This window comes from Callospermophilus lateralis, chromosome 5, assembly GCF_048772815.1.
Source record: "Callospermophilus lateralis isolate mCalLat2 chromosome 5, mCalLat2.hap1, whole genome shotgun sequence".
NCBI classification, from domain to species: domain Eukaryota; kingdom Metazoa; phylum Chordata; class Mammalia; order Rodentia; family Sciuridae; genus Callospermophilus; species Callospermophilus lateralis.
In genome coordinates, this window is record NC_135309.1 from 4514733 (window position 1) to 4523286 (window position 8554).

An 8554-nucleotide genomic window follows, 5' to 3' on the forward strand; every position below is an offset into this window, starting at 1 on the left:
GGTATTCTAAAATCTTATACCTGGATGTCCATAACTTTCACAAGATATAAGAAATAGTTTCTTGTATTCACTGAGAAAGCTTTCATTGCCTGTAGCCTGTACCTCTTCTCCATTATGTGTACCAGTGATTCACAAAAGTATCTATGAATTGTGTCTAGTGGTTTTGTAATTTGTTTACAATTATTTTGATTGTTGTTGATATTGTCTGAATGTGATATTTCATCATCAACTTCAAGCTCTGTATTTTTTTCTTTCACTTGATCTAGTCTATGGGTCTAACTTAAAATGGATATATTTATTTGAGGTATTGAGCTCTTTATTTTCAAGATTTCTAATTGATTCTTTTTCAGAATCTGTATTGAATTGTTCTTTCATGCCCTGCATTGTTTTCCCTTAATCTACTCAGTTTCTCTTTGCTTCATCTTTGAAATAATTCACTATTTTAACATTTTTTTGAATTTTATTCTGGCATTTTTGTATATTGCATTATCTTTGGAAATAGTTTCTAGGGTAATTAACTATAAAACAGTCATGCTACTTTGCTTTTTATCTTTCTTATATTTCTATATTGAAATTTGTACATCTTCAGGGATATATATCTTTTCCACATTTATTTGAGTGTCTGCTTAGGAAACTGTTTTCCCTGGATGATGTGTCTTATGCTATTGATTAAGTGTGTGACGTTGAAGTATTTTCCAAATGGTGTCTCTATTGTAGTTTCCTATGTCTTATCTGTGACTCCTGAGTGGTGATAGCTTGCAATGTTAAGTAACAACTTTCTTTGTCAGTGTTGTGAGAGTGGAGTCATGTTAGTGAAATAGTGATATAGGCAGTAGAGTATCTGAAATGCATTTTCTGTGGTGGTTCCTCCATACTTGTTAATAATATGATGTCTTCAAATATATGGGAGCTACCTAGGCTGAGAACCTGCATAAATGAAGATCTCAAACTCGCATAATTCTGTAAGAGTTTCTTCATTTATTTCTAGTCTTGCTTTAGTGTGTCCAGACCACTGAATTTTAGCCATCTCTTTCCATTACTAAATGTGTATGTTAGGTTAAAGCTTTTTATCGCTGTTCTTATTTTTAATTTTTTTCAACACCAGGTTTTATTTTATTTTTTTAGATATGTATGACAGTAGAGTGTATTTTTTACATACATGGGCTACATCTGATTCTATTTAGGATCAGAGAGAACTTTTGGCCTTTGGGTTTTTTTGGTATTGGCTTATTTCAGTAAATATAGTAGTCTCAAGTTCCATTCATTTACCAGCAAGTGCCATAAATTTCACTCTTCATCTTTTGAAGCTCACCTAGGTTGTTTCCATAGCTTAACTATTGTGAATTGGGCTGCTGTAGACATTGATGTAGCTGTGTCACTGTAGTATATTGATTTAAAGTCCCTTGGAGATATATATTTATATGCCCAACTCTCCATCATGTCAACTTAGGAACTTATTTCCTCAACAAGACTTCTAAATTGCAACAAATAAAATCAAGATTCAACTGGGGTGATAACTGGTTGAATGGTGTTTCCATTCCAAATTTTCAGAGGAATCTCCATACTGTTTTCCAGAGTACTTGCACCAATTTGCAGTCTCACTAGCAAAGTATGAGTGTAACTTTTTTCTCACATTCTCTCCATCATTTATTGTTATTTGTATTCTTGATAATTCCTATTTTGACTGAACCAAGAATGGAATATCAATGTAGTTTTAATTTGCGTTTTCTAATTTCTAGAGAAATTTAGCATTTTGTGGTTTTTTTCCTACTTTTAATTGATTTTATAATTTTTTAAGTGCACGACAACAGTGGAATGCACTACAATCCTTATTACACATATAAAGCACAATTTTACCTCTGAATATAAAGTATGTTTATGTCAATTTATGCCATTTTACATATACTTTTTTTGCACTACAATTCATTTTTTATTTTTATTTGTTTTAGTTAGTTACACATGACAGTAGAATGACCTTGACATATCATACATTTAAACCACATGAGATACAATATCTCATTTTTCTGAGTATACAGGTTGTAGATTCACATTGATCATGCATTCACCTATATACACCAATAATAATAATGTCTATTCCATTCTAATATCCTTCCTATCTTTCCAACCTCTTCTCTCCCCTCCCATCACTTCTCTCTTCTTAATCTAAGGTAGCACTATTCCTTTGTTTTCTCACTTCTTCATACATGTAGGTTGTATAACAATGAGGCTCTCCTTCCACCATCCGTGCAATTCCCTTTCTCCCACCCTTTCCCTCCCACCCCTCTTCCCTGTGTATAGGTAATCTTCTTCCCATGCTTTTCCTCTCTTCCCCATTTTGAGTCACCCCCCTTATATCAGAGAAGACATTTGGCATTTGTTTTTTGGGGACTGGCTAAATTCACTTAGCATAATCTGCTCTAATGCCATCCTTTTCTCTGCAAATGCCATGATCTTATTATTTTTTAGTGCTGAGTAATATTCCATTGTGTATATATGCCACATATTTTTATCCATTCATCCATTGAAGGGCATATAGGTTGGCTCTACAGTCTAGTTATTGTGAATTGTGCTACTATAAACATTGATGTGGCTGAGTCCCTGTAGTATGCTGTTTTTAGGTTTTTTGGGTATAGTCCAAGAAGAGGAATAGCTGGGTCAAATGGTGGTTACATTCCCAGTTTTCCAAGGAATCTCCATACTGCTTTCCAAATTGGCTGCACCAATTTACAACCTCACCAGCAGTGCAATTCTGATCAAAATCCCAATGACATTCCTCACAGAAATAGAAAAAGCAATTATGAAATTCATCTGAAAATATAAGAGACCCAGAATAGCAAAAGAAATTCTAAGCAGGAAGAGTGAAACAGATGGTATCACTATACCAGATCTTAAACTATACTACAGAGCAATAGTAACAAAAACAGCATGGTACTGGCACCAAAACAGGCTGGTGGACCAATGGTACAGGATAGAGGACACAGAGATTAACCCACAAAAGTACAACTACCTTATCTTTGACAAAGGTACTAAAAGCATGCACTGGAGAAAATATAGCATCCTCAACAAATGGTGTTGGGAAAACTGGAAATCCATATGCAACAAAATGAAATTGAATCCCTATCTCTCACCATGCACAAAAGTTAACTCAAAATGGATCAAGGGTCTAGGAATTAAACCAGAGACTCTGCATCTAATGGAAGAAAAAGTAGGCCCTAATCTTCCTCATGTGAGCTAGGCCCCAACTTCCTTAATAAGATGCCTATAGCACAAGAGTTAAAACCAAGAATTAACAAATGGGATGAATTCCTACTAAAAAGTTTTTTCTCAGCAAGAGAAATAATATGTGAGGTGAATAGGGAGCCTACATCCTGGGAACAAATTTTTACCACTCACACATCAGATAGAGCTCTAATCTCTAGGGTATACAAAGAACTCAAAAATCTAAACACACACACACACACACACACACACACACACACACACACACACAGAAATAATCCAATCTACAAATGGGCCAAGGACCTGAACAGACACTTCTCAGAAGAGGATATACAATCAATCAACAAATATATGAAAAAATGCTCACCATCTCTAGCAATTAGAGAAAGAGAAATTAAAACTACCCTAAGATACTATCTCACTTCAGTAAGAATGGCAGCCATGATGAAGACAAACAACAACAAATGCTGGTGAGGATGTGGGAAAAGGGTACCCTCATACACTGCTGGTTGGATATTGAGCATTTTAAAAGTATATTTGCTCACCAATTGTATTTCTTGTTCTGTAAACAACCAGTTTCAGATCCTTTGCACATTTATTGACATCCTATGACCACTAGAAGAGAATATTAACTATATTGGGCTGTGTGTGTGTGTGTGTGTGTGTGTGTGTGTGTGTGTTAAGTTTTTGATTTTTTTTTCATGGGGGCAAGTAGTGGGGATTCAACTCAGGGGCATTCAACCACTAAGCCACATCCCCAGCCCTATGTTTTATTTTATTTTATTTTTATTATTTTTGTTGTAGATGGACACAATTTACTTATTTACTTGTTTATTATTTATTTATTTATTTTTATGTAGTGCTGAAGATCAAACACATGGTCTTACACCTGCAAGGCTAGCTCTCTAACACTGAGCCCCATACCCAGCTCTGTTTTGCATTTTATTTAGACATAGAGTTGCTCAGTGCCTCACCATTGCTGAAGCTGGATTTGAACTCTGATCCTCCTCTTTCAGCTTGCTGTGCTGGTTTGTTTTGAATTCTTTATCTATCCAGAAGACTAATGTTCTGAGGTGCAGGTGGTAAAGATTTTCTCCCATTTTGTAGGTTCTCTGTTCATGTTCTTGATACTTTTCTTTCCTGTGAGAAAGCTTTTTACTTTGTTACCTTCCCATTTATTGATTCTTGATTTTATTTGTTGCAATTTAGAAGTCTTGTTGAGGAAGTCAGTTCCTAAGACAAGATGATGGAAAGTTGGGCCTATATTTTCTTCTAGTGGGTACAGGATGTCTGGTTTAATGCCTAGTTCCTTGATGTATTCTGAGTTGAGTTTTGTGCAGGGATAGGGGTAGGGGTTCAATTTGATTCTGCCACATGCATACTTCCAGTTTTCTCAGTACCATTTGTTTAAGAGGCTGTCTTTTCTTTTAATGTATGTTGTTGGTGCCTTTGTCTAGATTAACAAGACAGTATGTATGTGATTATTGTCTTTGTGATGTCTTTTTTTCGTAGCACTATAGTATAATTTGAGATCGGACCTTGTGATGTCTGCTGTCTCCTTCACTTTTTTTCACTAAGGATTGTTTGGAATATTCTGGGCTTCTTGTTTTTCCAAGTGAATTTTTATGTCTGCTTTTTCTATTTCTTTGTGAAATATCATTGACATTTTAATAGGAGTTGCATTAAAACTATAGCATTTTGGTAGTATGTCAATTTTGGTAACATTAATCCTGCCAATCCATGAACATTTGAAATATTCCATCTTCTATGGTCTTCTTCAATTTCTTTCTTTAGTGTTTGGTAATTTTCATAATAGAGGTCTTTCACTTCTTAGATTGTTTCCTGATTATTTTATTTTTTAAATTGTTTTGAATCCATTGTGATTCATCAGCTGATGCATAATTTGTGTACAGGATCATAATTGATTTATGAGTGTTAATTCTATATCCTGCTACTATGCTGAGTGTGGTTATGAGTTTTAAAAATTTTGTGGTGTAGTTTTGTGTCTTCTACATATAAAATATTGTTGTCAGCAAATAGGAATATTTTGAGCACTTCTTTTCATATACATATCCCTTTAATCTCTTTTTCCAAACTGCTCTGGTTAGAATTTCAATATTCATAGGTTGAATAGAAGTGGTGAAAGAGGGCATCCTTGTCTTTTTCTAGTTTTTAGAAAGAATGTTTCATTTTTTTTCCATTTGGAATCATGTTACTCTTGGGTTTTTTTGGTATAGAGATTTTAAAATGTTCAGTTACATTCATATTATCCCTATTTTTTCTACCATTTTGAACATGAATGTATGCTGTATTCTGTCAAATGCTCTTCCTTGAACTATTGAGATAATTATGTTATGTTTTTTAAGTCTATTAATGAATCCTGTTTTGATTTCTGTAGGTTTAACCAACATTGTGTCTCTGGGATGAACCTTACTTGATCATGGTGCACTATGTTTTTTTTTGTTTTGTTTTGTTTTTTGTCTTATTTTTTTTATAAAGGTTAATCTCAGCATGCATTTTATTTTATTTATTTTATTTTTTTTATTGGTTGATCAAACCATTACAAAGCTCTTGACATATCATATTTCATACATTAGATTCAAGTGGGTTATGAACTCCCATTTTTACCCCAAATACAGATTGCAGAATCACATCGGTTACACATCCACATTTTTACATAATGCCGTATTAGTAACTGTTGTATTCTGCTACCTTTCGTATCCTCTACTATCCCTTCTCCCCTCCCCTCTCATCTTCTCTCTCTACCCCATCTACTGTAATTCGTTTCTCTCCTTGTTTTTTTCCCCATTCCCCTCACAACCTCTTATATGTAATTTTGGATAACAATGAGGGTCTCCTTCCATTTCCATGCAATTTTTCTTTTCTCTCCCTTTCCCTCCCACCTCATGTCTCTGTTTAATGTTAATCTTTTCCTCCTGCTCTTCCTCCCTGCTCTGTTCTTACTTGCTCTCATTATATCAAAGAAGACTTTTGGAATTTGTTTTTTAGGGATTTGCTAGCTTCACTTATTATAATCTGCTCTAGTGCCATCCATTTCCCTGCAAATTCCATGATTTTGTCATTTTTTAGTGCTGCGCAATACACCATTGTGTATAAATGCCACATTTTTTTTTATCCATTCATCTATTGAAGGGCATCTGGGTTGGTTCCACAGTTTAGCTATTGTGAATTGTGCTGCTATGAACATCGATGTGGCAGTATCCCTGTAGTACACTCTTTTAGGGTCTTCAGGGAATAATCTGAGAAGGGCAATAGCTGGGTCAAATGGTGGTTCCATTCTCAGCTTTCCCAGGAATCTCCATACGGCCTTCAAATTGGCCGCACCAATTTGCAGTCCCACCAGCAATGTACAAGAGTACCCTTTTCCCCACATCCTCGCCAGCACTTGTTGTTGTTTGACTTCATAATGGCTGCCAATCTTACTGGAGTGAGATGGTATCTTAGGGTGGTTTTGATTTCATTTCTCTGACTGCTAGAGATGGTGAGCATTTTTTCATATACTTGTTGATTGATTGTATGTCCTCTTCTGAGAAGTGTCTGTTCAGGTCCTTGGCCCATTTCTTGATTGGGTTATTTGTTATCTTATTGTTTAATTTTTTGAGTTCTTTGTATACTCTGGATATTAGGGCTCTATCTGAAGTGTGAGGAGTAAAAATTTGTTCCCAGGATGTAGGCTCCCTATTTACCTCTCTTATTGTTTCTTTTGCTGAGAAAAAACTTTTTAGTTTAAGTAAGTCCCATTTGTTGATTCTTGTTATTAACTCTTGTGCTATGGGTGTCCTATTAAGGAATTTGGAACCTGACCCCACAATATGTAGATCGGAGCCAACTTTTTCTTCTATCAGATGCAGAGTCTCTGATTTGATATCAAGCTCCTTGATCCATTTTGAGTTAACTTTTGTGCATGGCGAGAGGAGGGGATTCAGTTTCATTTTGTTGCATATGGATTTCCAGTTTTCCCAGCACCATTTGTTGAAGATGCTATCCTTCCTCCATTGCATTCTTTTAGCCCCTTTATCAAATATAAGATAGTTGTAACTTTGTGGATTAGTCTCTGTGTCCTCTATTCTGTACCATTGGTCCACCCGCCTGTTTTGGTACCAGTACCATGCTGTGTTTGTTACTATTACTCTGTAATATAGTTTGAAATCTGGTATCGCTATACTGCCTGATTCACACTTCCTGCTTAGAGATACTTTTGCTATTCTGGGTCTTTCATTTTTCCATATGAATTTCATGATTGCTTTCTCTATTTGTACAAAAAATGCCATTGGGATTTTGATTGGCATTACATTAAACCTATAGAGAACTTTTGGTAATATTGCCATTTTGATGATGTTAGTTCTGCCTATCCATGAACAGGGTATATTTTTCCATCTTCTAAGATCTTCTATTTCTCTCTTTAGGGTTCTGTAGTTTTCATTTTATAAATCTTTCACCTCTTTTGTTAGGTTGATTCCCAAGTATTTTATTTTTTTTGAGGATATTGTGAATGGGGTGTTTTTCCTTATTTCCATTTCAGAAGTTTTGTCAATGATATACATAAATGCCTTTGATTTATGCATGTTGATTTTATATCCTGCCACTTTGCTGAATTCATTTATTAGTTCTAGTAGTTTTTTTGTAGACTCTTTTGGGTCTTCTAGGTATAGAATCATGTCTAGGTATAGAATCATGAGGTAAGTTTCTGTTATCCCTAGTTTTTCTAATGTTTTGAACATAAAGGGATGATGTACTTTGTCGAATGCTTTTTCTGCATCTATCAAGATGATCATATGGTTCTTATCTTTAAGCCTATTGATGTGGTGAATAACATTTATTGATTTCCGTATATTGAACCAGCCCTGCATCCCAGGGATGAATCCTACTTGATCATGGTGCACAATTTTTCTGATGTGTTTTTGTATCCAATTCGCCAGAATTTTATTGAAGATTTTTGCATCTAGGTTCATTAGAGATATTGGTCTGTAGTTTTCTTTCTTTGAGGTGTCTTTGTCTGGTTTGGGAATCAGGGTGATGTTGGACTCATAGAATGAATTTGGAAGAGCTCCCTCTTTTTCTATTTCCTGAAATAACTTGAAAAGTATTGGTATTAATTCTTCTTTAAAGGTTTTGTAAAACTCCGCTGTATACCCATCCGGTCCTGGGCTTTTCATGGTTGGTGGTCTTTTGATTGCTTCTTCTATTTCATCCATTGATATAGGTCTGTTCAAATTGTGTGTATTCTCCTGACTCAGTCTGGGCAAATCATATGACTTAAGAAATTTATCAATATCTTCACTACCTTCTATTTTATTGGAATATAGGTTTTCAA